This window comes from Clupea harengus, chromosome 25 (genome assembly GCF_900700415.2).
Source record: "Clupea harengus chromosome 25, Ch_v2.0.2, whole genome shotgun sequence".
Lineage (NCBI taxonomy): Eukaryota > Metazoa > Chordata > Actinopteri > Clupeiformes > Clupeidae > Clupea > Clupea harengus.
The window spans coordinates 3,934,792-3,962,407 of record NC_045176.1 but is presented as its reverse complement, the minus strand read 5'-3'; the positions used below and the strand labels follow the sequence as shown (position 1 = coordinate 3,962,407).

The 27,616-nt window shown below is 44.8% G+C and overlaps 1 pseudogene; it reads left to right on the top strand.

The window, feature by feature from the left end:
* Positions 1-1,234: 1,234 nt before the first annotated feature.
* LOC105892315 overlaps positions 1,235-27,616 on the top strand; it is an 88,901-nt pseudogene continuing 62,519 nt past the window's right edge.

Below are 27,616 nucleotides of genomic sequence, written 5' to 3'. Positions count from 1 at the left end.
TAACCGCTGTCCTACAGTAGTGAGTCAGATGGAGGTAACCGCTGGGTCCTACAGTAGTGAGTCAGAGACAGATGGAGGTAACCGCTGGGTCCTACAGTAGTGAGTCAGAGACAGATGGAGGTAACCGCTGGGTCCTACAGTAGTGAGACAGATGGAGGTAACCGCTGGGTCCTACAGTAGTGAGTCAGATGGAGGTAACCGCTGGGTCCTACAGTAGTGAGTCAGATGGAGGTAACCGCTGGGTCCTACAGTAGTGAGTCAGAGTCAGATGGAGGTAACCGCTGTCCTACAGTAGTGAGTCAGATGGAGGTAACCGCTGGGTCCTACAGTAGTGAGTCAGATGGAGGTAACCGCTGGGTCCTACAGTAGTGAGTCAGAGTCAGATGGAGGTAACCGCTGGGTCCTACAGTAGTGAGTCAGATGGAGGTAACCGCTGGGCCCTACAGTAGTGAGTCAGAGACAGATGGAGGTAACCGCTGGGTCCTACAGTAGTGAGTCAGATGGAGGTAACCGCTGGGCCCTACAGTAGTGAGTCAGATGGAGGTAACCGCTGGGTCCTACAGTAGTGAGTCAGAGACAGATGGAGGTAACCGCTGGGTCCTACAGTAGTGAGTCAGATGGAGGTAACCGCTGGGTCCTACAGTAGTGAGACAGATGGAGGTAACCGCTGGGTCCTACAGTAGTGAGTCAGAGACAGATGGAGGTAACCACAGGATCCATTGCTGTGTCATAAGCACCTGTGGTTTAAACACGTCAAAGGAAATGCTGACGAAATACAAGGCACACCCGATAAACATCAGTCCAAAATCTGCAAATCAATCAATCAATCAATCAATCAAACTTTATTTGCAAAGATACCTGCTCACTCTCATTAACCTCAAGAGACCTCAGCAAAAATGAACCTGTTGTTCAAGGCTGTTCTGTGCGGTCATTTTGGATAAAAACGACTGATATGAAGTGAATGCAGAAGTGAAAGCACCAAGATGTCATCACTCTATAAAATGTGAAATATGTACAAATGTAAATAAATAAACTTACCCAACTTGACTTCTCCATATTGCACAACTTCAAAACAACAATGTATTTCATTAATATCACTAGAATGCATTACTAGTCGTCAACAGGTTGAAAAACTGTTGGTGCTGTGAAGTTCTCATTCTTTTAGGATACCGTTACTCACTGTCTCCGGTAGGGGGAGCACTAGTAACACGGTTTCAGTTGCGGATCTGCGCCCAAGGAGTTTGAAACGCTTCTGAAAAATCGGCGAACGGACAAAATATGGACAAACTACAGTGACTGAATATGCGAGTAATTTAGTCTGTCAAACAAGGGAATTTCGTTACATACTTTATAAAAGAACATCTGGCAAATGTAACAAATATGTGACAATTTCACATCATGTGAAAAGCTGAAAAAGTAGGCATATTCTTGGCATGAAATCCAAACTGTAAAAACGCACCCACTTTACCTTGTAAAGTGAACAAACAAAAGACCGGACAAACAAAACAAAACAACAATAGACCAAAACACCAACAGTTTCTTGAACTTAAACATACATAGTAGCCAGTGTTTTGGGATTATGACTACTATGGGAAACCAGGCTGCGGCGTAGGCTATGAAACAGCAGTGCTTTTGGACCATTAGCTGCAGGCAACCGTAATCCCCCCGCGGCTGGCTCCGTCTCCGCGGCTCTCAAGGGCAAGCGAAGGTTTGGGAGTTTTTTCATCCCTGAAGCGCACGGCTTTGAGAGCACCATGGCTACAGTTCCGACCTGCGCCTAGGGCGGTGTTCCAAGGGCTTCTGTGTCGGGGAGAGCAAGCTCCGGCTGGATGGCACCAATGCAAACATTTCAAACGCAGACAACATTTTAGAAGTTCGGAAAAGGAGAATCACATCGTCCGAGTTCCGGTGATTTAAAAGAAAAAAGAAAAAATATTCAGCGGGAAAATGTTTTGGATCACGCTTCTAACCAGCGCCATAAAATGAATAACTATCATGGATGTAATGTTTTGGCGATGCCCAAAGGCTCCGAGAGCTTTTAGAAGTGCTTGACATTTTTCAGTGGGAGCAATAATGATTATGAATTCCAGGAATTTGGACGGAAATCATCGTTCAGTATGGATTTTGAAAGGACTTTGAGGGCTAAACGTATTTCTGACATCTAATGGGAAAAACTTTAACTCTGGAAGCAATGCTGCAAACTAGAGTTTCACACGTAAGTCCTTTTCTGTAGTTTCTTTAAGCTACCTCAGTTTGTTTTCGCGTATTCTCGCTCCGTTTTTAGTTTCGTCTAATTTGAGCAATAGTTATGAAATTAAGTTATAGTTGACAAAAAAGTGTACTGAATGGAAATATTGAAGTTAATCGATGTTAGATGAATGGCTAATTTACTTCCTCTAAAGATGTTTTTGGATAGGCTACATCTGCCTCTGACATGCCCGTGCTAGAGAAGTTTTGACGAGTGCATTTAGAAAAGGCTCTTTCCGCAGATTGTTAAACAATAGACTATATATGCATTCAATTTTAATTGTACACAATGATATAACCGTTGGAATATTGACTCAAAAGAATTAACTCAGATAATTGTGCATATGTGAATTACCCTGTGATAGATCTTAAGCAACTACGTAGCCTTCATACCTTTGAAGGGAAAGACATTTTTTTTCCGTATAAGCAGAAATCACGCGGTGGCACTTTTTTATAGTTGTATCTTACTAGGAGCAATTGACAACCTGTAGCGATACATATAGTCTAATGATCGACTCAAAAAAGGCTCATATTAACCCAAATGTCCAAAAGTTTTTTTCAGATGAGTCCCAATACAGAGACAGAGGGACTATAGCCGTGTTTAAATGCAGGTTGATGTCGGGCCGATAACCCGGCTGCTGCCAGGTCAGCTCATAACGGTAATGGACTGCTCTTATGTGGAGAGTGTCCGTGCGCGACCCCAAAGCGCTTTACTTTGTGTATACGACTAAATCTCCCCGCAGCACTATAGCATAATGACATCTCCCCATCCTGTCGGGAGAGCCGTGACCTGGTGCCTAATCTGGCCGGGTGGAGAGACACACCTGGAAATCAGGTCAGCGCAGTGAAGAGGGTGAAATACACACCGTAGATCTGGGTTACAACCGACCGCCGGATGATTTATTTGAGACTAGCCTGAACATTTTCCTCTGATGAGGTAAAGTGTGTCATCGGCATTGATCACTGATCTGTGATTGATCTGTGTGGTTTTAATTGTTGCAGTCCTCGGGTGGCCACCTGTTATAACGCACTCAAAACAAGTTTGAAACACCGGATCCGTGCTGGTTCCAGTCAGCCAGGACTGTGTGATATGTAAATAATCTTCACGCAGTTTGAAAGTCTTAAAGTGTAAAACAATGCCTTCTGGATTTGGGGGGCTGATTATTTCAACGGTCCTACATTGAGATAAAAAAAAAACACTACACACAATCTACTCTTTTGCCACATAGCATATACATTTACATTGTTCGGACATGACATATACATTTACATTGTTCGGACATCTCAGTTGATTAGGTTCACAGCATGGTTGGTGTACCTTCAGAACTACATGTTCTTAGAAACATCTCGGACCTCAGCAGTCTTAAGATGAGTTTGGACCCCCTTAACTGTCCTTCAGCCTGTCTCCCAGAATCAACCAGTTTGTTTGGCCTGGAGTAGTCCTGGCTTAACTGGCGGAGGGCTTATTGGCTCTCAGCTTCTAGCTATTTAGGTTTTTATCATCAATCTTTAATAGTACAAGCGTTTGTGTGTGTGTGCGTGTGTGTGTGTGTGTGTGTGTGTCTGTGTGTATGTGTGTGTGTGTGTGTGTGTGTGTTGCGCGTTTGCCAAAGAAGGGGGTCATCAGTAAGGTTATATTTGAAACTTTTAACTTTTTAAGCAACGAAGACACTCTAAAGTGCTAAAAATGCTATCACCATTATTCAAGTATCAAGACATTTTGTTGCTCATATTTTGGTTCGTCTTTCAGTCAGTGGGGAAAATGAACGACAGAAAGTCCCTCCATGGCAAGAGGCCAAAGAGGCAGCTGGGACTCACTAGAGTACCCTGTCCATAGGGACTGTTTTGATGACTCACCATATATTATGTCAGCAGTAATTTGTCATTTCAGGCAATCTACCTTCAGCACTAAAAACCTATTTTCCATTTGTATGTGTTTTAAATCAGATTTGGGGGATTATATTGCTGGATGGATGGTCCCGGGGTGGGGATAGTATTATTTTATCGTAATCGCAACTAAAGGTCGGAGGATAACAGGAGAAATAGGTCATGCTTGAAGCGCGAGGAGAGTTCATGTGAAGACGCCATGCCAGCTCCCCAACTCACTGCCATCAGACATGGGTGGAGATCTCCAACCACACCTTAGAGGGACACCTCATGTTAAATAGCCCCTAGGGTTCATACACTAGCATCACATGGGCATTCAAAGGTGCAGTCCACAATTCTGGTGAATGGTTGATTATAGAACACACACACAAAATGGACCTCAGCTGGCCTGTGAACAAACTGAATCAATCCACACCAATCACATGTAAACAATCAATGTTTGAATGAATTGAGTAATTAATGAAGTAATTCAGCAAACATTCCAAAATTTTAAAAGAATGAGACATTGCTGTTATGATGTGCACCATCCGCTGATGACGTGGAGGTTGAACCAACCGGTTTGAGAATTGTAATTCTGAACTGATAAATGTATTGTATGTACGAACGCGACGGAGAAAACTGTAAAATGTCATGGGTGAGTGAGCCAGAGTGGATGTGAGTGAACTATACAGTAACAGTATGCTGCACTGCGTCAGAAAGCGAGATGTTCAGTCTGGTCTTCATCATTGGGCTTCCATAACAGCATTGGGCGGACTGAAGCAGCAACTCAGGCTGGGAATCTGACTCCATCCCTGGCCACCCTGTTCACACAATCCACCAGACCGCTCATTCTGTAGCCTAACTCTATTTGTTGATGTAACAAGGTATCAGACCGCTAGTTTTGTGGGCTAACTCTATCTGTTGATGTAACAGGTATCAGACCGCTAGTTTTGTGGGCTAACTCTATCTGTTGATGTAACAGGTATCAGACCGCTAGTTTTGTGGGCTAACTCTATCTGTTGATGTAACAGGTATCAGACCGCTAGTTTTGTGGGCTAACTCTATCTGTTGATGTAACAGGTATCAGACCGCTAGTTTTGTAACTTAACTGTATTTGTTGATGTAACAGCTACCACACTAATTATGAATTTGGCCACATGTTCATCTGGGAGGACAGTTATTCAGAGTACAAAATACAAACATTTGCTGTGAAGGAGGGTGGGTGCACCCTCAAAAACTCACTAGGAATACATCAATCACAGCACAGACAAATGAACAGGGCTAGACACACACACACACACACACACACATACACACACACACACACACACACACACAAAGAGAATGATATACAGTGTTAGCTCAAATGTACAAGGCTAGACACACACACACACACACACACACACACACACACACACACATAACAACACACACACACACACACACACACACACATATAAAGAGAATGAGATACAGAGTTAGTTGAAATGTAAAAGGCTAGATGCACACACACACACATACACTCACACACACACACAAAGAGAATCCGATACTGAGTTAGCTGAAATGCAACAATAGAAAAGACAGAGTATCAATAAGACAAGACCATATCTAGACACGACACTCTCATTAGCATGCTACATTAATATATTGCAGTGACTTGTTATAGTGTATCTGCATATGGTGCTAATGATCTCTGTCCATGGTAGCATGGTGTACCTGCATATGGTGCTAATGATCTCAGTCCATGGTACCATGGTGTGCCTGCATATGGTGCTGAGGATCTTTGTAGTTGTCTGTGTCACACAGGCTGCTGTGTTGTGCTCGTGGATGTGTTATGGTTACGGTACTGCAGCCTGTTTCAGTACAGTGTGTGCGCTTCCCTAACTCAGAGGTTTCCAAATCAGTTATCAGTTAAACATTTTCAATTTAGTGTCATCAATCAGTTAACAGTTATCAGTTAAACATTTTCAATTTAGTGTCATCAATCAGTTATCAGTTAAACATTTTCAATTTAGTGTCATCAATCAGTTAACAGTTATCAGTGAAACATTTTCAATTTAGTGTCATCAATCAGTTATCAGTTATCAGTTACATTTTTTTTTAATTTGGTTTGTTTAGAGCTTTTATTTTAACTCCACTCACACCATAAAAAGCCTGCAACGGGCTGTGGACACGGGCTGATTTTCATAAAAATGGTAATTTTACTAATTTAGTTTACAGCTACTGGCTGAAACATACTGTCTGCAATGTCACTATTCTCATTGCTATGATATAATTCCTCCATGAAGATGTAATCATGTATGTATGTGCAAACTGTGTAGCCTACAGGCTGTTGTGTCACACTGTTATTATCCACTTAGCTAGCCATGCTGGGTATGTTGTGTGTGTGTGTGTGTGTGTGTGTGTGTGTGTGTGTGTGTGTGTGCGTGTGTGTGTTTTAGCTAGTGTCTTTGACTAACCTGGTCCCTGAATGTGGGAAGTACATGTCAGATATTTTCATGCTGGGGACACTGCTGTGAGAGTGAGAGTCGCGCCTGATGAGTGGATGAGGAGTGGTGAGTGGATGAGGAGTGATGAGTGGATGAGGAGTGATGAGAAGTGATGAGTGATGAGTGATGAGTGATGAGTGATGAGTGGATGAGTGATGAGTGGATGATGAGTGATGAGTGATGAGTGATGAGTGATGAGTGATGAGTGATGAGTGATGAGTGATGAGTGGATGATGAGTGATGAGTGATGAGTGGATGAGTGATGAGTGGATGATGAGTGATGAGTGATGAGTGGATGAGGAGTGATGAGTGGATGAGTGATGAGTGGATGATGAGTGATGAGTGATGAGTGATGAGTGATGAGTGATGAGTGATGAGTGGATGATGAGTGATGAGTGATGAGTGGATGATGAGTGATGAGTGATGAGTGGATGAGGAGTGATGAGTGGATGAGTGGATGATGAGTGATGAGTGATGAGTGATGAGTGAATGAGTGATGAGTGGATGATGAGTGATGAGTGATGAGTGATGAGTGGATGAGTGATGAGTGGATGATGAGTGATGAGTGATGAGTGATGAGAAGTGATGAGTGGATGAGTGATGAGAAGTGATGAGTGGATGAGTGATGAGTGATGAGTGATGAGTGATGAGAAGTGATGAGTGGATGAGTGATGAGTGATGAGTGATGAGTGAATGAGTGATGAGTGGATGAGTGATGAGTGATGAGTGATGAGTGGATGAGTGATGAGTGATGAGTGGATGATGGAGTGATGAGTGATGAGTGATGAGTGATGAGTGATGAGTGGATGATGAGTGATGAGTGATGAGTGATGAGTGGATGAGGAGTGGTGAGTGGATGAGGAGTGGTGAGTGGATGAGGAGTGATGAGTGGATGATGAGTGGATGATGAGTGATGAGTGATGAGTGATGAGTGAATGAGTGAATGAGTGATGAGTGATGAGTGGATGATGACTGATGAGTGAATGAGTGATGAGTGATGAGTGGATGAGTGATGAGTGATGAGTGATGAGTGATGAGTGATGAGTGATGAGTGGATGATGAGTGATGAGTGAATGAGTGATGAGTGGATGAGTGATGAGTGGATGATGAGTGATGAGTGAATGAGTGATGAGTGGATGAGTGATGAGTGGATGATGATGATGAGTGATGAGTGGATGAGTGATGAGTGGATGATGATGATGAGTGATGAGTGATGAGTGATGAGTGATGAGTGATGAGTGGATGATGAGTGATAAGTGAATGAGTGATGAGTGGATGAGTGATGAGTGGATGATGATGATGAGTGATGAGTGGATGATGAGTGGATGAGGAGTGATGAGAAGTGATGAGTGATGAGTGGATGATGAGTGGTGAGTGGATGAGGAGTGATGAGTGATGAGTGGATGATGAGTGATGAGTGATGAGTGGATGATGAGTGATGAGTGATGAGTGGATGATGATGATGAGTGATGAGTGATGAGTGATGAGTGATGAGTGATGAGTGGATGATGAGTGATGAGTGAATGAGTGATGAGTGGATGAGTGATGAGTGGATGATGATGATGAGTGATGAGTGGATGATGAGTGGATGAGGAGTGATGAGAAGTGATGAGTGATGAGTGGATGATGAGTGGTGAGTGGATGAGGAGTGATGAGTGGTGAGTGGATGATGAGTGATGAGTGATGAGTGGATGAGGAGTGATGAGTGATGAGTGGATGAGTGGATGATGAGTGATGAGTGATGAGTGGATGATGAGTGATGAGTGATGAGTGGATGAGTGATGAGTGATGAGTGATGAGTGATGAGTGGATGAGTGATGAGTGATGAGTGGATGATGATGATGAGTGATGAGTGATGAGTGATGAGTGGATGATGATGATGAGTGATGAGTGATGAGTGGATGAGTGGATGATGATGATGAGTGATGAGTGATGAGTGATGAGTGGATGATGAGTGATGAGTGATGAGTGGATGAGTGATGAGTGATGAGTGGATGAGTGATGAGTAATGAGTGGATGAGTGATGAGTGGATGAGTGATGAGTGATGAGTGGATGAGTGATGAGTGATGAGTGATGAGTGGATGAGGAGTGATGAGTGAATGAGTGATGAGTGATGAGTGATGAGTGATGAGTGATGAGTGATGAGTAATGACTGGATGAGTGATGAGTGGATGAGTGATGAGTGGATGAGTGATGAGTGATGAGTGATGAGTGATGAGTGGATGAGTGATGAGTGATGAGTGATGAGTGGATGAGTGATGAGTGGATGAGTGATGAGTGATGAGTGGATGAGTGGATGAGTGATGAGTGATGAGTGATGAGTGATGAGTGGATGAGTGATGAGTGGATGAGTGATGAGTGATGAGTGGATGAGTGATGAGTGATGAGTGGATGAGTGATGAGTGATGAGTGGATGAGTGGATGAGTGATGAGTGGATGAGTGATGAGTGATGAGTGGATGATGAGTGGATGAGGAGTGATGAGTGATGAGTGAGGAGTGATGAGTGATGAGTGATGAGTGATGAGTGGATGATGAGTGATGAGTGAGGAGTGATGAGTGGATGAGTGATGAGTGGATGAGGAGTGATGAGTGATGAGTGGATGATGAGTGATGAGTGGATGAGTGGATGATGATGATGAGTGATGAGTGGATGATGAGTGATGAGTGGATGAGTGGATGATGATGATGAGTGATGAGTGGATGATGAGTGGATGAGTGGATGAGTGGATGATGATGATGAGTGATGAGTGGATGATGAGTGGATGAGGAGTGATGAGTGATGAGTGAGGAGTGATGAGTGATGAGTGATGAGTGATGAGTGGATGATGAGTGATGAGTGAGGAGTGATGAGTGGATGAGTGATGAGTGGATGAGGAGTGATGAGTGATGAGTGGATGATGAGTGATGAGTGGATGAGTGGATGATGATGATGAGTGATGAGTGGATGATGAGTGGATGAGTGGATGATGATGATGAGTGATGAGTGGATGATGAGTGGATGAGGAGTGATGAGTGATGAGTGAGGAGTGATGAGTGATGAGTGATGAGTGATGAGTGGATGATGAGTGATGAGTGAGGAGTGATGAGTGGTGAGTGGATGAGGAGTGATGAGTGGATGAGTGATGAGTGATGAGTGGATGATGAGTGATGAGTGGATGATGAGTGATGAGTGATGAGTGGATGAGTGATGAGTGGATGATGAGTGATGAGTGATGAGTGATGAGTGAGGAGTGATGAGTGATGAGTGGATGATGGGTGATGAGTGATGAGTGATGAGTGGATGATGAGTGGATGATGAGTGATGAGTGATGAGTGATGAGTGAGGAGTGATGAGTGGATGATGAGTGATGAGTGATGAGTGATGAGTGATGAGTGATGAATGAGGAGTGATGAGTGGTGAGTGGATGAGGAGTGATGAGTGGATGAGTGATGAGTGATGAGTGGATGATGAGTGATGAGTGGATGATGAGTGATGAGTGATGAGTGATGAGTGGATGATGAGTGATGAGTGGATGATGAGTGATGAGTGATGAGTGATGAGTGATGAGTGATGAGTGAGGAGTGATGAGTGATGAGTGGATGATGGGTGATGAGTGATGAGTGATGAGTGGATGATGAGTGGATGATGAGTGATGAGTGATGAGTGAGGAGTGATGAGTGATGAGTGGATGATGAGTGATGAGTGGATGAGTGGATGAGGAGTGATGAGTGATGAGTGATGAGTAGATGATGATGATGATGATGAGTGGATGAGGAGTGATGAGTGGATGATGATGATGAGTGATGAGTGATGAGTGATGAGTGATGAGTGGATGATGAGTGGATGAGTGGATGAGTGGATGAGTGATGAGTGGATGAGTGATGAGTGGATGATGAGTGATGAGTGATGAGTGATGAGTGATGAGTGGATGAGGAGTGGTGAGTGGATGATGAGTGATGAGTGGATGAGTGATGAGTGATGAGTGATGAGTGATGAGTGGATGATGAGTGATGAGTGATGAGTGATGAGTGATGAGTGATGAGTGATGAGTGGATGATGAGTGATGAGTGGATGAGTGGATGAGTGATGAGTGGATGAGTGATGAGTGGATGATGAGTGAGGAGTGATGAGTGATGAGTGATGAGTGATGAGTGGATGATGAGTGATGAGTGATGAGTGATGAGTGGATGAGGAGTGGTGAGTGGATGATGAGTGATGAGTGATGAGTGATGAGTGGATGAGTGGATGAGGAGTGATGAGTGATGAGTGATGAGTGATGAGTGGATGAGTGATGAGTGGATGAGGAGTGGTGAGTGGATGAGGAGTGATGAGTGATGAGTGATGAGTGGATGATGAGTGATGAGTGGATGAGTGATGAGTGATGAGTGATGAGTGATGAGTGGATGATGAGTGATGAGTGGATGATGAGTGATGAGTGATGAGTGATGAGTGGATGAGGAGTGGTGAGTGGATGAGGAGTGATGAGTGATGAGTGATGAGTGGATGATGAGTGATGAGTGGATGAGTGATGAGTGATGAGTGATGAGTGATGAGTGGATGAGTGGATGAGGAGTGATGAGAAGTGATAAGTGATGAGTGGATGAGGAGTGATGAGTGATGAGTAGATGATGATGATGATGATGAGTGGATGAGGAGTGATGAGTGGATGATGATGATGAGTGATGAGTGATGAGTGATGAGTGGATGATGAGTGATGAGTGGATGAGTGATGAGTGGATGATGAGTGATGAGTGATGAGTGATGAGTGGATGATGAGTGATGAGTGGTGAGTGGATGAGTGATGAGTGGATGAGTGATGAGTGGATGATGAGTGATGAGTGGATGAGTGGATGATGAGTGGTGAGTGGATGAGTGATGAGTGGATGATGAGTGATGAGTGATGAGTGATGAGTGGATGAGGAGTGGTGAGTGGATGAGGAGTGATGAGTGATGAGTGGATGATGAGTGATGAGTGGATGAGTGATGAGTGATGAGTGATGAGTGATGAGTGGATGAGTGGATGAGGAGTGATGAGTGGATGAGTGATGAGTGATGAGTGATGAGTGGATGAGTGATGAGTGGATGATGAGTGATGAGTGATGAGTGATGAGTGATGAGTGGATGAGGAGTGGTGAGTGGATGAGGAGTGGTGAGTGGATGAGGAGTGATGAGTGATGAGTGGTGAGTGGATGAGGAGTGATGAGTGGATGAGTGGATGAGGAGTGATGAGTGGTGAGTGGATGAGGAGTGATGAGTGATGAGTGATGAGTGGATGAGAAGTGATGAGAAGTGAGAAGTGATGAGTCGACTCTGAGAGGTCTGTCAGCTCATTCCCGCTTGCCATGTTACTGCTGGTTAAGTTGACTGTTCACGGCGGCCAAAACAACCCCCAAAGCACCCTGGGAAATGTCCCGGTGCTCCCGCGGGCTGTCTTCCTGTGGTAACAGCACACAAATCTGACCCTCCTGAGAATCATCTACAGGGATATCAGCCCTTAGAGTGTGAATGGTTCAGCATGTCAAATTAGGCTACCGTAAGTAGTCATTTGGGTCAGTGAAAACTCTTGCCACACACACAGCATCTGGGAAAGGTTTTGCCCCCCACACACAGCATCTGGGAAGGGTTGTGTGCCCTCAGGAAATTTACATTTACATTTTACATTTAGTCATTTAGCAGACGCTTTTATCCAAAGCGACTTACATATGTGCGACTTACAATGTATACACATTTTTTTTTACATTTACACTGATGGCACACTGCACATCAGGAGCAATTAGGGGTTCAGTGTCTTGCTCAAGGACGCTGCGACAGGGAATCGAACTAGCAACCTTCTGATTACTAAACGACTTCTCTACCACTGTACCACTGTCACCCCTAAATGCTGATTACTGTTCGTTCCATCTATTCGTTTCTTCATGGTAATGCAGAGGTGCTTTTCAGAATGAAGATGAAAAGCCTCTGATCGTCGGTGTTTTGAGTGTATACTGTAAAATGACTTAGTTCACAAAGAATGTTTGTGGCAGATCTTCACATCACACAGATCTTCCTGTTGTTTCTCAGCAGGTTGTAACTGAGGGCAGTGTCCAGTTTCTTACAGTATATATAACCACTGGGACACTTGTGTTGAAATGAGTGACATTGATAACATTCAGCTCATACATTTGCTTATACAAAGCACTTTGAGCTGCATTCTTTTGCATGAAAGGTGCCATATAAATAAAGTTTTATTATTATTATTATTATTATTATTATTATACAACATTGTATTAAGTTAGTTGGAGATAGTTGGTTATAACGATCAACCACTGTTTGTGGAAGAGACAGTTAAATGAAAATGTGAAAAGAATTACATTAATCACATGACTAAGCATTAATCACATGACTAAGCATTAATCACATGACTAAGCATTAATCACATGACTAAGCATTAATCACATGACTAAGCATGATCACATGACTAAGCATGATCACATGACTAAGCATTAATCACATGACTAAATGATCACATGACTAAGCATTAATCACATGACTAAGCATGATCACATGACTAAGCATGATCTCATGACTAAGCATTAATCACATGACTAAGCATTAATCACATGACTAAGCATGATCACATGACTAAGCATTAATCACATGACTAAGCATGATCTCATGACTAAGCATTAATCACATGACTAAGCATGATCACATGACTAAGCATTAATCACATGACTAAGCATTAATCACATGACTAAGCATGATCACATGACTAAGCATGATCTCATGACTAAGCATGATCACATGACTAAGCATGATCACATGACTAAGCATGATCACATGACTAAGCATTAATCACATGACTAAGCATGATCACATGACTAAGCATTAATCACATGACTAAGCATTAATCACATGACTAAGCATGATCACATGACTAAGCATTAATCACATGACTAAGCATGATCACATGACTAAGCATGATCACATGACTAAGCATTAATCACATGACTAAGCATGATCACATGACTAAGCATTAATCACATGACTAAGCATGATCACATGACTAAGCATGATCACATGACTAAGCATTAATCACATGACTAAGCATTAATCACATGACTAAGCATGATCACATGACTAAGCATGATCACATGACTAAGCATTAATCACATGACTAAGCATGATCACATGACTAAGCATTAATCACATGACTAAGCATTAATCACATGACTAAGCATTAATCACATGACTAAGCATTAATCACATGACTAAGCATGATCACATGACTAAGCATTAATCACATGACTAAGCATGATCACATGACTAAGCATTAATCACATGACTAAGCATGATCACATGACTAAGCATTAATCACATGACTAAGCATGATCACATGACTAAGCATTAATCACATGACTAAGCATGATCACATGACTAAGCATGATCACATGACTAAGCATTAATCACATGACTAAGCATGATCACATGACTAAGCATTAATCACATGACTAAGCATGATCACATGACTAAGCATTAATCACATGACTAAGCATGATCACATGACTAAGCATTAATCACATGACTAAGCATTAATCACATGACTAAGCATGATCACATGACTAAGCATGATCTCATGACTAAGCATTTTGACTGTCTTGTTCATAAACAATGACACAAGCACTTTTCATTCTGATGGCACGGACATCGTTACATAAACATTGTTACATAAATATTTACTTTCGAGGACCTAAGGATTTTGAGCAAGTAATGTTTTTTTTTGCAGGTAATACGTATATTGTGTGGTGCAGTTCATACAAACGGTTTCAAGAAATGCACTAAGTGTTTTGAAAATGTTGATGCTTTGAGAAAGGATGCATTCGTACCAAGACCTTCTTAAAGTATAGACCAGTTAATTTATCCAGAGAGACTTTTTTTTACATTGCCATTGCCAACACCATGCCTAACTGAGAGGCACCCTATAGGGCGTGGCATTGCCAACACCATGCCTAACTGAGAGGCACCCTATAGGGCGTGGCATTGCCAACACCATGCCTAACTGAGAGGCACCCTATAGGGCGTGGCATTGCCAACACCATGCCTAACTGAGAGGCGCCCTATAGGGCGTGGCATTGCCAACACCATGCCTAACTGAGAGGCACCCTATAGGGCGTGGCATTGCCAACACCATGCCTAACTGAGAGGCGCCCTATAGGGCGTGGCATTGCCAACACCATGCCTAACTGACAGGCGCCCTATAGGGCGTGGCATTGCCAACACCATGCCTAACTGAGAGGCGCCCTATAGGGCGTGGCATTGCCTTGTTTACATCCTCCATGTGAGTGTGACCTTTGACCTCAGCATTTCCGGGTGAAAGGAGACTACATGCCTGTACTCTAGTGTTGGTGTGTGTGAGAGCTGTGATGCTCTTGTACTGTAGTGTTGGTGTGTGTGAGAGATACACCACTCCTGTAGTCTAGTGTTGGTGTGTGTGAGAGATACACCACTCCTGTAGTCTAGTGTTGGTGTGTGTGAGAGATACACCACTTCTGTACTCTAGTGTTGGTGTGTGTGAGAGATACATGCCTGTACTCTTGTGTTGGTGTGTGTGAGAGCTGTGCTGCTCCTGTACTGTAGTGTTGGTGTGTGTGAGAGATACGCTGCTCCTGTACTCTTGTGTTGGTGTGTGTGAGAGATACATGCCTGTACTCTAGTGTTGGTGTGTGTGAGAGATACATGCCTGTACTCTAGTGTTGGTGTGTGTGAGAGATACACCACTCCTCTACTCTAGTGTTGGTGTGTGTGAGAGATACGCTGCTCCCGTGCTGAGGAGATGTTCTGACAAGAGCAGAGCTGCTCTGGGTGGTGAACTTACACAAGGTGTTTTGAGCACAGTACACTGGAATGTAGGATCAGCTTTCACACCAGAGTAGATGTTTGATCTGTCATGAGTGGCAGACAAACTACGACATCAACAACAGAGAAGTCTTCCCGTTGTCCAACAGGTAGAACAAGGTGTTAGCAACACCAACGTCATGGCAACACCAAAGTCAGTAGGATGTGTACTGGTGGAGATGTGTAGCTGTACCACACTGTGAGCTGCCTTGGGAAAGAGTGTCCGATAGTCAGTAGATGTCAGATATGCTTGATGAAGCAGCTATGCTAAGAGCAAAAATGAACATACAGTTGAAGAAATACATCTACCCAGCCCTCTGCTGCTGGTGCCATTCTCCCTCAGATGTAGTTAGAGGGCAAACCCAGTATTGGACAACAACAAAAACAAAAACAAACAACAAAAACAAAATCAACAAAGCCCACTCAAATCAAAGCTGCCATTGTGATACATTGACCAAGAGCACAATGCATTATTATAGCCCAGAGATATGCATCCACTTCATGTGTTTGTGTTCCTGTAGGCATTCAGATGCAGACCCTTCTCAAACAGCTGAACTAGCGACACAGGTCTAAGCACACATTTCACATTTCTCTGGCTGTCCATACAGTGTGTGGGTTCAAAAAAGCCTTCAGTGGGAAAGAAACAGTCTGAACCATACACTATTCCAGCCAATCAACAACGTTGCTTCAGGAGCACGGAGGAAGGGAGGGGTGTATGTGATTGGACTTTGAGCTCAAATATCAACTTCCAAAAAAAAAATCCTCTCCATCTTTTGTGTGCGTGTGAGTGTGTGTATGTATGTGTGTGTGTGTGTGTGTGTGTGTGTGTGTGTGTGCTTGTGTGCACATGCGTGCATGTGAATATGTGTTCAGTAGTGTATTACTTAAGACGATTAATAGAATTCCAACTAGATTTGAATTACATCTGAGGGAACGTGACTTAGTCATTTTAGTTGACTACAGTTTCTGGATTGGTGGCACACACACACACACACACACACACACACACACACACACACACACACACACATGCACACACACACTCTCTCTCTCACACACAGCTTATATAACAGATTAGAATCATGTTCTTTAAATCAAATAAATCAAGCTGACTGAAAACGATGACATGGAGAAAATGTCGTGGGAGCGGCTTGCTGCAGAGACCATTTCAGGCTGAGGCTGTAACAGCTCTGGCATCGACCTGCCACAGAGATCTAACTCTTACCCTATCCTGCCACAGAGATCTAACCCTTACCCTATCCTGCCACAGAGATCTAACCCTAACCCTAACCTGCCACAGAGATCTAACCCTTACCCTAACCTGCCACAGAGATGACATAAGACATAATGAGGGGTAGATAGATAGAGAGTGTGAGAGAGATAGATAGATAGAGTGTGAGAGATAGATAGATAGAGAGTGTGAGAGGGATAGATAGATAGATAGATAGATAGATAAAGAGAGAGTGTGAGATAGATAGATAGATAGAGTGTGAGAGATAGATAGATAGATAGAGAGTGTGAGAGGGATAGATAGATAGATAGATAGATAGATAAAGAGAGAGTGTGAGATAGATAGATAGATAGATAGATAGATAGAGAGTGTGAGAGGGATAGATAGATAGATAGATAGATAGATAAAGAGAGAGTGTGAGATAGATAGATAGATAGATAGATAGATAGATAGACAGATAGATAGAGAGTGTGAGAGAGAGAGATAGATAGATAGAGAGTGTGAGAGTCTTTTTTGGCGACGTGAAATAAATCTGGAAGTATTTTTGTCCCGCTGAATGTGGGAACATCTTTTCGTACTTTCTGCAATGAAAATAACATTCAAATCTGTCCAAAGCTCACGCTTACAGTTTGCTGTCCCTGTGCCTTTGGAACGTTTCTCTGGTCAAATTCTCAAAACTGTTTATTCAAGCTTCTAGTCACTTGAGTCACTTGAGTCGCACATCACAACAGCAATCCCTCATTCTTTTGAAATGCTTTCGCACATTCATGCAACACGGGATGTACAATGTAAACTTTCTGTACAAAAATAACTTCAGGGAAGGGGTTTGGTAGACTCAAAATAATACTGATTACTGTTCCATTTTACTTAGTACTTCCTCCAATGGAAAAAGTTATTTTCTGAAGGAAGGTAAAAGGTCTATGATCATCATGATAGGATAACATTTCTTTGTTCCCTAAGAATGGATGTGGTATGCATTGGCTTGGCTCTGTGCATGGGAAACCAAGTTTATCAACACTGAGCCATACACTATTCCAGCCAATCAACACTGAGCCATACACTATTCCAGCCAATCAACACTGAGCCATACACTATTCTAGCCAATCAACACTGAGCCATACACTATTCCAGCCAATCAGCACTGAGCCATGCACTATTCCAGCCAATCAACTTGTTATTCAGGGAGAGACTGACGGGTTTCCTACCAGAATTAAAGTGCTAAAAATAGAATGCAATGTTTAAAACTTGGATTTACAAATGGCTACATTTGGGGCACGTCTTTTTAATGAAGATATTAGAACGTTTCTCTTTTGGTGGTATACTGTAAAACATGATATGCTGGAACCGCAAAAAAAAAAAGTGGGGCAACATTTTTTACACGCAGTTATATTTAGCAAATACTCCATCACATTTCCCCCCGGGCATACCCTCAAAGAAGTTCTGGGTAAATGCCTCCGTCTTGATCTAAAGTAAATTTGTTCTCTGAACTGTTTAGTCTGGCTTCTTAAGATGTGTGCATGGTAGAAGTGTTTATGAGCGTGATAACTGTAGTATGGTCAGGAGTACCATTATGGAGAAGCCCATTGGCAAAGTCTAAGGACATTTTTGGAAACAGGAAATGTGAATTTGATTGCACTGTCAAGTAGTATTGATCTGCATACTTGAAGGTGTCACAGACTTGAATGCTTACTGCTTGTCTGTGTATTCTCGGTGCTATGTAAGGTATCGGGGGTTTGAATTCATAGACACTAAGGCAGCAGCGTTTCACTGAATCGGAATGAGTGGAAACTCTTCAAGAAGTCATGTGTTTCTTAAGCGAGATCAAGAAAATATACTTGCATATTTGAGGACATATGTAGGGTGACTACTAAATTCAACATGAGTAGATAATATCCCAACTCTACCCGACTGCCATAGTGTAGGCTACAATCACAACTTTGCTACAAGACTGCACTTGAAACTAAAATATTCCAATTTGATGAATGTAAAAACTGTCAAACTGCTCTGCAAAGCAACCATGTACAGAACCTTAAGTTTATCCGATTCTGATAGAGATGATCCCGGTAAAAATCTTGTTAAAGTATTTATTAGGATAAGGATTAGTGAAGAATTAGGATGATAAGGATTTATAGTTTTTTGTGTTCAGAAAAGTGTTTGTGGTAGTGCAGGAATATGTTTACCGTTACAGCGTTTAAACGCTCACTTTCCAAGCGTTTTGAGACTAAAAGGACCACAGAACTGTTTACTGTTGCTAGCTAGGTGGTTTTTAAGCTGTAGTATTTTTGCATTGGCTCTCCAATAGCCAAGTGACTGCCTGCAACTAAACAAGATTCTTTAGCCGCGTATGTTTCCATCCGATTCGTAGCAATAGAACAATTTGATTGGCTGTTCACCATGATGTGTCTGTCAATCAACTGAGACTACTGAAGTTGTGGTGAAGGGCGGAGCTCAGACTGAAGCATAATAGAGAACAAAACGTGATTGGATAAAGAATAACTCCTCTGTCCCCCATTCCCTATGCCCCTGGCGGTTACAGTCGTGTGTGTGTGTGTGTGTGTGTGTGTGTGTGTGTGTGTGTGTGCAAGAGAGAGCTGCACTGTTCTTCCCTGTTAAAATGCGATCAGTTTTAAATGCATGCAGATGCTAACCTGCTTTAACTATATAACGCAGACTCTATATTACAAATACGGTCATTTTGTTGTCATCTTGTATAAAAATAAATCAAATATATCAGTATTTTCGATATACCACCCAGCCATAATCTATTACACTGTAATAACACATTAATAAGTCTCCTATCACTTATGAAGCACTCTGTGCTGTGGGATTCTAGCTGGGGTCACATAACTCGGCTGTAGGGCGAGTGTGGGGTGGACGTACACAGCTGTGTGTGATCCGGGTCAGGGCCACACTCAGGTGCTCTGCGGGTCATTGGAAGCGGGCCACACTCAGGTGCTCTGCGGGTCATTGGAGCCGCTGAGGGTTTTAATCTGGTGACCCGGTCCACCCCGGGCTCGAGCCGATGGGTGTCCTAGTTTGGGAGTGCGGGTTGGATAACACCCCTGGCACCAGCACACCCCTGGCACCAGCAACCGGCAGAGAGAACTTAAAACACGTCTGCTTGCTTGGAAGCCGGGCTGAGTCTCTCCACACACACACACACACACACACACCCCCCAGCGTATGCTGTTCCCTCACCAACCCTGCTACACCTCTGGCCTCCGCCTCCACACCCTGCTATCTCCCTCCCCCACCCTCTCCCCCCCATAGTGGGAAGAGCTATTTATGGATCTCTAAACATGACGGCCGTTCTTGGACACCCATCTTGTCATAAATCTCCAGATTAATTTGTTTTCTCCTTCAGGGGAATGTGAAAGAGGCCACAACAAGAGCAGGCAAGTTGGTAATGTCACAACTAAAGGTTCTGGAATAAGGACACCCTGGTCACGTGTTGACCACATCATGTGTATTATTTGGTCAATGCATAACTACCGATTGAGCACGCTGCCAAGAAGCCCAGTGGGCCATGAAATAATTGGTTCCTTTGCTACAGTTATTATTTTATTTTCAATCTCAGTGACAATATATCAGAGCACTAACTGCACTTTTTATTTCTCTAGTATTAGTTGGCGCTTGCATTCTGATACAGTTCTGTTGGTTAATTAGTTCCATCTCGGGGGGATAAAATAGGTATTATCAGGAACACCTTCATAGTGATGATGATACTGGCCTTCATAGTCATAAACAGAAAGGAAAGGAATTTGTAGGTCTTTATATAAACAGAAAGATAATGCCTTAACAGTGAAGATCAGAAAGAACATACTGGCATAGTCTTGATCAGAAACATATTCATGATGAGTTTAGATGAGACGTGTCTTTGGCATGTTAAAGGATGTTCACATGTACACCAGTATGGCGTATGAGTTTAGATGAGACGTGTCTTTGGCATGTTAAAGGATGTTCACATGTACACCAGTATGGTGTATGAGTTTAGATGAGACGTGTCTTTGGTATGTTAAAGGATGTTCACATGTATACCAGTATGGCGTATGAGTTGGATGCTGATGCCAGCTATTAGGATCCCCAGCATGATGTCCTGTACTCCATCAGCCGTGCTGCAGGCCGAGCGTGCTGCAGAGAGCATGTTGATCAGGCGTGCTGAAGAGAGCATGTTGATCAGGCGTGCTGCAGAGAGCATGTTGATCAGGTGTGCTGAAGAGAGAGCATGTTGATCAGACGGGCTGCAGAGAGAGCATGTTGATCAGGCGTGTTGATCAGGCGTGCTGAAGAGAGCATGTTGATCAGGCGTGCTGCAGAGAGAGCATGTTGATCAGGTGTGCTGCAGAGAGAGCATGTTGATCAGGCGTGCTGAAGAGAGCATGTTGATCAGGCGTGCTGCAGAGAGAGCATGTTGATCAGGCGTGTTGATCAGGCGTGTTGATCAGGCGTGCTGCAGAGAGCATGATGATCAGGCGTGCTGCAGAGAGAGCATGTTGATCAGGCATGTTGATCAGGCGTGTTGATCAGGCGTGTTGATCAGGCGCGGTGCAGAGAGCATGTTGATCAGGCGTGTTGATCAGGCGTGTTGATCAGGCGTGCTGCAGAGAGCATGTTGATCAGGCGTGTTGATCAGGCGTGTTGATCAGGCGTGCTGCAGAGAGCATGTTGATCAGGCGTGTTGATCAGGCGTGTTGATCAGGCGTGCTGCAGAGAGCATGTTGATCAGGCGTGTTGATCAGGCGTGTTGATCAGGCGTGCTGCAGAGAGCATGTTGATCAGGCGTGTTGATCAGGCGTGTTGATCAGGCGTGCTGCAGAGAGCATGTTGATCAGGCGTGTTGATCAGGCGCGGTGCAGAGAGCATGTTGATCAGGCGTGTTGATCAGGCGTGTTGATCAGGCGTGTTGATCAGGCGTGTTGATCAGGCGCGGTGCAGAGAGCATGTTGATCAGGCGTGTTGATCAGGCGTGTTGATCAGGCGTGTTGATCAGGCGTGTTGATCAGGCGTGCTGCAGAGAGCATGTTGATCAGGCGTGTTGATCAGGCGTGTTGATCAGGCGTGCTGCAGAGAGCATGTTGATCAGGCGTGTTGATCAGGCGTGTTGATCAGGCGTGCTGCAGAGAGCATGTTGATCAGGCGTGTTGATCAGGCGTGTTGATCAGGCGCGGTGCAGAGAGCATGTTGATCAGGCGTGTTGATCAGGCGTGTTGATCAGGCGTGTGATCAGGCGTTGATCAGGCGTGTTGATCAGGCGCGGTGCAGAGAGCATGTTGATCAGGCGTGTTGATCAGGCGTGTTGATCAGGCGTGTTGATCAGGCGTGTTGATCAGGCGTGCTGCAGAGAGCATGTTGATCAGGCGTGTTGATCAGGCGTGTTGATCAGGCGTGCTGCAGAGAGCATGTTGATCAGGCGTGTTGATCAGGCGTGTTGATCAGGCGTGCTGCAGAGAGCATGTTGATCAGGCGTGTTGATCAGGCGTGTTGATCAGGCGTGTTGATCAGGCGCGGTGCAGAGAGCATGTTGATCAGGCGCGGTGCAGAGAGCATGTTGATCAGGCGGCCGTGGCCTCTGGAATGGGTTTGACCACGGAAATCCCGCTGGAAAATCACCAGGATGGAGCCTTCAAGTCTGTGTGTGTGTGTGTGTGTGTGTGTGTGTGTGTGTGTGTGTGTGTGTGTGTGTGTGTGTGTGTGTTTGTGTTTACCCAGCATGGCCTCTCTCGGCCTCCAATGGAGGTCTTTTTTGGTGTGTTCTTTTTTTCTGTGAATCTCAGTGTTGTTCATCGCTAATGTGGGGCAGGTAAAGCATGACGTCTGACAGGGACCAGGCAAACACTAATTCTGTGGGATGGAGCAGGCCGATTGGTGACTCGTGTGTCATGTGACCTGGCCAGCTGACCAGTAGGAGAGGGCCTGGAGGTCAGCTGACCGTCCTTCACAGCCTCCCCCATAGCTCCTGACTAACAAGACCACAGCTTTGCAGTTACATAGAGAGAGTGGTCTGGCATGTTCTAGAATGGTCTAGAATGTCACGCTTTACCCGTTGTTCTCTCCTTTCGAAGGGATGTTGGGGGTCCGCTGTGATGGGGTCTGCCCTGCAGAGATTGACTGAACAAATGAAATGTACAGATATAGAGAACAAGAATATAGAATATAGAGATATAGATGTTCTAAAGATCCTCTACTGAGGTGCTCTAGCTGGCGAGGCATCTGCTGTGAGTAGGATGGAATGCCCCTCTGAGACAGCTGTTCCCCCAGCCAGCTGAGTCAGAGTCTGCAGCGTGTCCTACCCCTTCAGAGGAGCAGTGAGTCAGAGTCTGCAGCGTGTCCTACCCCTTAAGGGGGGCACCTGAGTCAGAGTCAGAGTCTGAGTCTGCAGCGTGTCCTACCCCAGCAGCTGAGTCAGAGTCTGCAGCATGTCCTACCCCTTCCACAGCTGGGCAAGAGAGCTCCAAGCCCATGCAGACTGCCTCTGTTGCTGTCACACTGTGAAGGTGCATTATAACACATTGCCTTACAGGGTCAGGCGTGACATGTGGTGAGAGTTCACAGTCTGGACTCTCGACTCGTAATTGTGGACGAGAAGCACATTGAAAAATACCCAGGCTGTGTGTGTGTGTGTGTGTGTGTGTGTGTGTGTGTGTGTGTGTGTGTGTGTGTGTGTGTGTGTGTGTGTGTGTAAACAGTACCAAGGCTGTGCGCGTGTGTGTGTGTGAAAACCAAGGCTGTGCCTAACGTCTCAGAGACCCGTGCATGGGCCTGAACTGAGCCAAAGATTTTCAGACCACCTTAGAGCCCCTCCCACAGGAAGTTTTTGGTTTTGAACTTTCCAATGCTGTTGATGCTAGTCCCAGCCCCCTGATGCTAGTCCACGTATCCAATGCTGTTGATGCTGGTCCCAGCCCCCTGATGCTAGTCCACGTATCCAATGCTGCTGATGCTAGTCCCAGCCCCCTGATGCTAGGCCACGTATCCCCATGGTGGAGGGACTAGACTATACAGGACCTGGGCATGATCAGGAACTACCCATGAGGCAAAGCGGCCTGAGTCCTCATGCCTTACTTTTCCATTTCCTTTTATCCTATTCTGTGCCGTCCTCTTATCATTATTCATCTTCCTCCTCCTCCTCCTTTTCCTCTTATCATTATTCATCCTCCTCCTCCTCTTCCTCTTATCATTATTTATCTTCCTCCTCCTCTTATCATTACTCCTCTTCATCCTCTTCCTCCTTCTCTTCTTCATCTGTATAATTGCCTTGATCATATTTTCACCAACACTTTCATCCTACCCATCCCCTGTATTAGTGTGATAGTCCTCTTCCTCCTCCTCTTCTTCTGCTTAATATTCTTCTTCATGCTGTTCATTTTATTCCTCTTCCTTGCCTTGTCACCTTTGTCCTTCTGGTTCCTCCCCTCTCCTCCTGCAGAGGGCGCTCTGCTAACCCTTTCACCTCTCTCCTGTGCAGCTAGGAGGAACCTGGGGCACCAGTCTTCTTCATCTTCTCCTTCTTCATCTTCTCCATCTTCTCCTTCTTCATCTTCTCCATCTTCTTTTCCTCATCTTCTTCATCTTCTTTTTCATTTTTCTTCACTTGCCATTCTTGTTCCTCTCCTTCTTCAACTGTTTTCCCCTTTCTCTCTCTCTACTAACTGTCTCCCTCTCTCTCCATCTCTCTTTCTACTAACTGTCCCCCCCTCTCTCTCCTAACTCTCCCCCCTCTCTCTCCTAACTCTCTCCCTCTCTCTCTCTTTCTACTAACTGTCCCCCCCTCTCTCTCCTAACTCTCCCCCCCTCCCTCTCCTAACTCCCCCCCTCTCTCTCCTGTCCAGCTGTGAGTAACCACCAGTGGCTCAGGATGAAAAGATGACAGTCAGCTTCTTCTTCTTCTTCATCTTCTCTTTTCTTGACTAGCCATTCTTGTTCCTTTCCTCCTTCAACTCTCTCTCTCTCTCTCTCTCTACTAAAGGCCGAAATATACGTACTTCTACGACTCCGTTACTCCGTGGTCACGCAGTTGCCTCGACGGACTAATGTTCATTTATGCTTCTCCGACAGTTGTGGGTGTTGCAAAGCATAAAAAAAAAGACATGGCGGCGGACCAAACTCCGTAGATGGACGTATTTGTACATAAAAGTTGTTGGTGTGACTTGTGAAGTTACCGAGAAATAGACACTGTGCAATGTAAAATCCCCATTATTGTAACTGAAAAATACATCTGAGGGGATTTGCGAGGTGTCTGAGCCAGCTATCTAATGTTGGCATACTACTACCCACAAGGTAAACAGCGATGTATTGACGAATGGACGGAGTCGGATAGTAAAAGAATTTGTGAGGTGCACGTCAGGCCACGCAGAGGTGCTCGGAGAGGGTTTGCAACATCGGAGAGGGCTCTCCGTGTCTCTGAGTCTCCGAAAACGGACGACTATAAATCTATCTTAACTCTCTCTCTCCCCCTCCCCCCTCCTCTCTCTCTCCTAACTCCCCCTCCTTCTCTCCCGTCCAGCTGTGAGTAACCTGAGGAACCGGCGGCTCAGGATGAAAAGATGGCAGCCTTGCTGTTACCGACGGGACAGGAGAGCCTGCGGCGCTTCACCCGCGAGTCCCTGGCTGCCATCGAGCGGCGCGTCTGCGAGGAGCAGGCCAAGCGGGCCAAGAACTACCAGGAGGACCTGGGCAACGTGGAGGCGCCCAAGCCCCGCGCCGACCTGGAGGCCGGAAAGGGCCTGCCCCGCATCTTTGGAGACATACCCCCAGGACTGGTGGGGGCACCGCTGGAGGATATTGACCCGTACTACAAGAACCAGAAGGTGAGTTGAAACAAGTGGAGGTGTGTGTGTGTGTGTCTGTGTGTGTGTGTGTGTGTGTGTGTGTGTGTGTGTGTCTGTGTGTGTGTGTGTGTGTGTGTCTGTGCATGTTTTTGTTAGAGAGAGAATGTGTGTGTGTGTGTGTGTCTGTGTCTGTGTGTGTGTGTGTGTGTGTGTGTGTGTGTGCATGTTTTTGTTAGAGAGAGAATGTGTGTGTGTGTGTGTGTGTGTGTGTGTGCATGTTTTTGTTAGAGAGAGAATGTGTGTGTGTGTGTGTGTGTGTATGTGTGTGTGTGTGTGTACATCCATGACCTACACAGCAGTGTGACATAAAACATGAAGTTAAAACCAGAGTTGCCTGGTTCACATTCCCCCTTGAACCTCCATCAAAAAGACTGACAGCAGCTCAAACACAAGCTTGCTCGCTGCCACAGATGTTGTGCTGTGTGGAATAAGCCTTTAATGATAGATCAGAGCGGTCCTTTCCTGAGTCCTCTGTTGCTGTAAGGGAACGCAGGCGCAGGCACAGGCACACTGTTCTGGTGGAGGGCACTTAGGTCAGAGACACTGGCCTCCCCTGTCTCAATTGGATTACGGAGTTTAGATTTACAGAGAGACAAGAGAAAAAAAGGGGGAGAGGACAGAGAGAGATAGAGAGAGAGGAAGAAAGAAAGACAGAAAGAGAGGAATAAAGAATGAGAGAGAGAGAAACAAAGAAAGAGAAAGAAAGAAAGAAAGAAAGAAAGAGAGGAATAAAGAGAGGAAGAAAGAAAGAAAGAAAGAAAGAAAGGGAGAGAGACAGTGGTGGTTCCTCTGCGCACCAAATAGACAATTTAAGGATGGAGGGAAAGACAAGAAAGGCCAAAGGAGGGCGTGTGTGTGTTGGGGGGGGGGGGGGCGTGTGTGTGTTGGGGGGCCAGTGTGTGTGTGTGTGTGTGGGGGAGGGCGGGTGGAGGGGAGGGGGGGGGGGGCTAGGGGGATTAACCAAAGAGCAAATAAATAAATAAATAAACAAATGACACAATCTGTTCTGCTGGAGTTCCTGCTTGCTGCTCTGGCTCTGAAACACTGAAGCTGCTGTCTCCATTTATGTGTGTGTGTGTGTGTGTGTGTGTGTGTGTGTGTGTGTGTGTGTGTGTGTGTGTGTGTGTGTGTGTGTGTGTGTGTGTGTGTGTGTGTGTGTGTGTGTGTGTGTGTGTGTGTGTGTGAGAAAGAGATTGTGTGTGTGAGAGAGTGTGTGTGGTGTGTGTGTTTGTGTGTGAGAAGTGTGTGTGAGAAAGAGATTGTGTGTGTGAGAGAGTGTGTGTGGTGTGTGTGTTTGTGCGAGAGTGTGAATTTTTTTATGTGTATATGAATTCTTGTGTACACTTCTATATCAAATATGTGTTCAGTGTGTCTACGCATGTGATGTGTTGTGTGTATAGACCCTGTGCCAGAAATGTCCCTGGTGTATGGTTGAGTGTGTGTGTGTGTGTGTGTGTGTGTGTGTGTGTGTGTTAGGGAACATCTGACTGAGCCCCATTCCCCATTCCCAGTATCTGTTTACTTGTGTGTGTGTGTGTGTGTGTGTGTGTGTCACATGTCTGAGTGTGAAATGTTTACATGCTTTAGAGTGAGGTTTGGATGCAGTGTTTGCCAACTGTGCACCATGTGTGTGTTGAGTGTGTGTGTGTGTGTGTGTGTGTGTGTGTGTGTGTGTGTGTGTGTGAGTGTGTGTGTATGAGTGTGTGCAGTCTTTGCTTACACTCTGAGCTGCATGTGTGTTTTGAGTGTGTGTGTGTGTATGTGTTGAGTGTGTGTGTGTAGTCTTTGCTTACACTCTGGGCTGCATGTGTGTGTTGAGTGGAGTGTGTGTGTGTGTGTGTGTTGAGTGTGTGCAGTCTTTGCTTACACTCTGGGCTGCATGTGTGTGTTGGGTGTGTGTGTGTGTGTGTGTGTGTGTGCGTGTGTGTGTGTGTGTGTTGAGTGTGTGTGTGTATAGTCTTTGTTTACATTCTGGGCTGCATGTATGTGTGTGTGTGTGTGTGTGTGTGTGTGTGTGTGTGTGTGTGTGTTGCTTACACTCTGGGCTACATGTGTGTGTTGAGTGTGTGTGTGTGTGTGTGTTGAGTGTGTGTGTG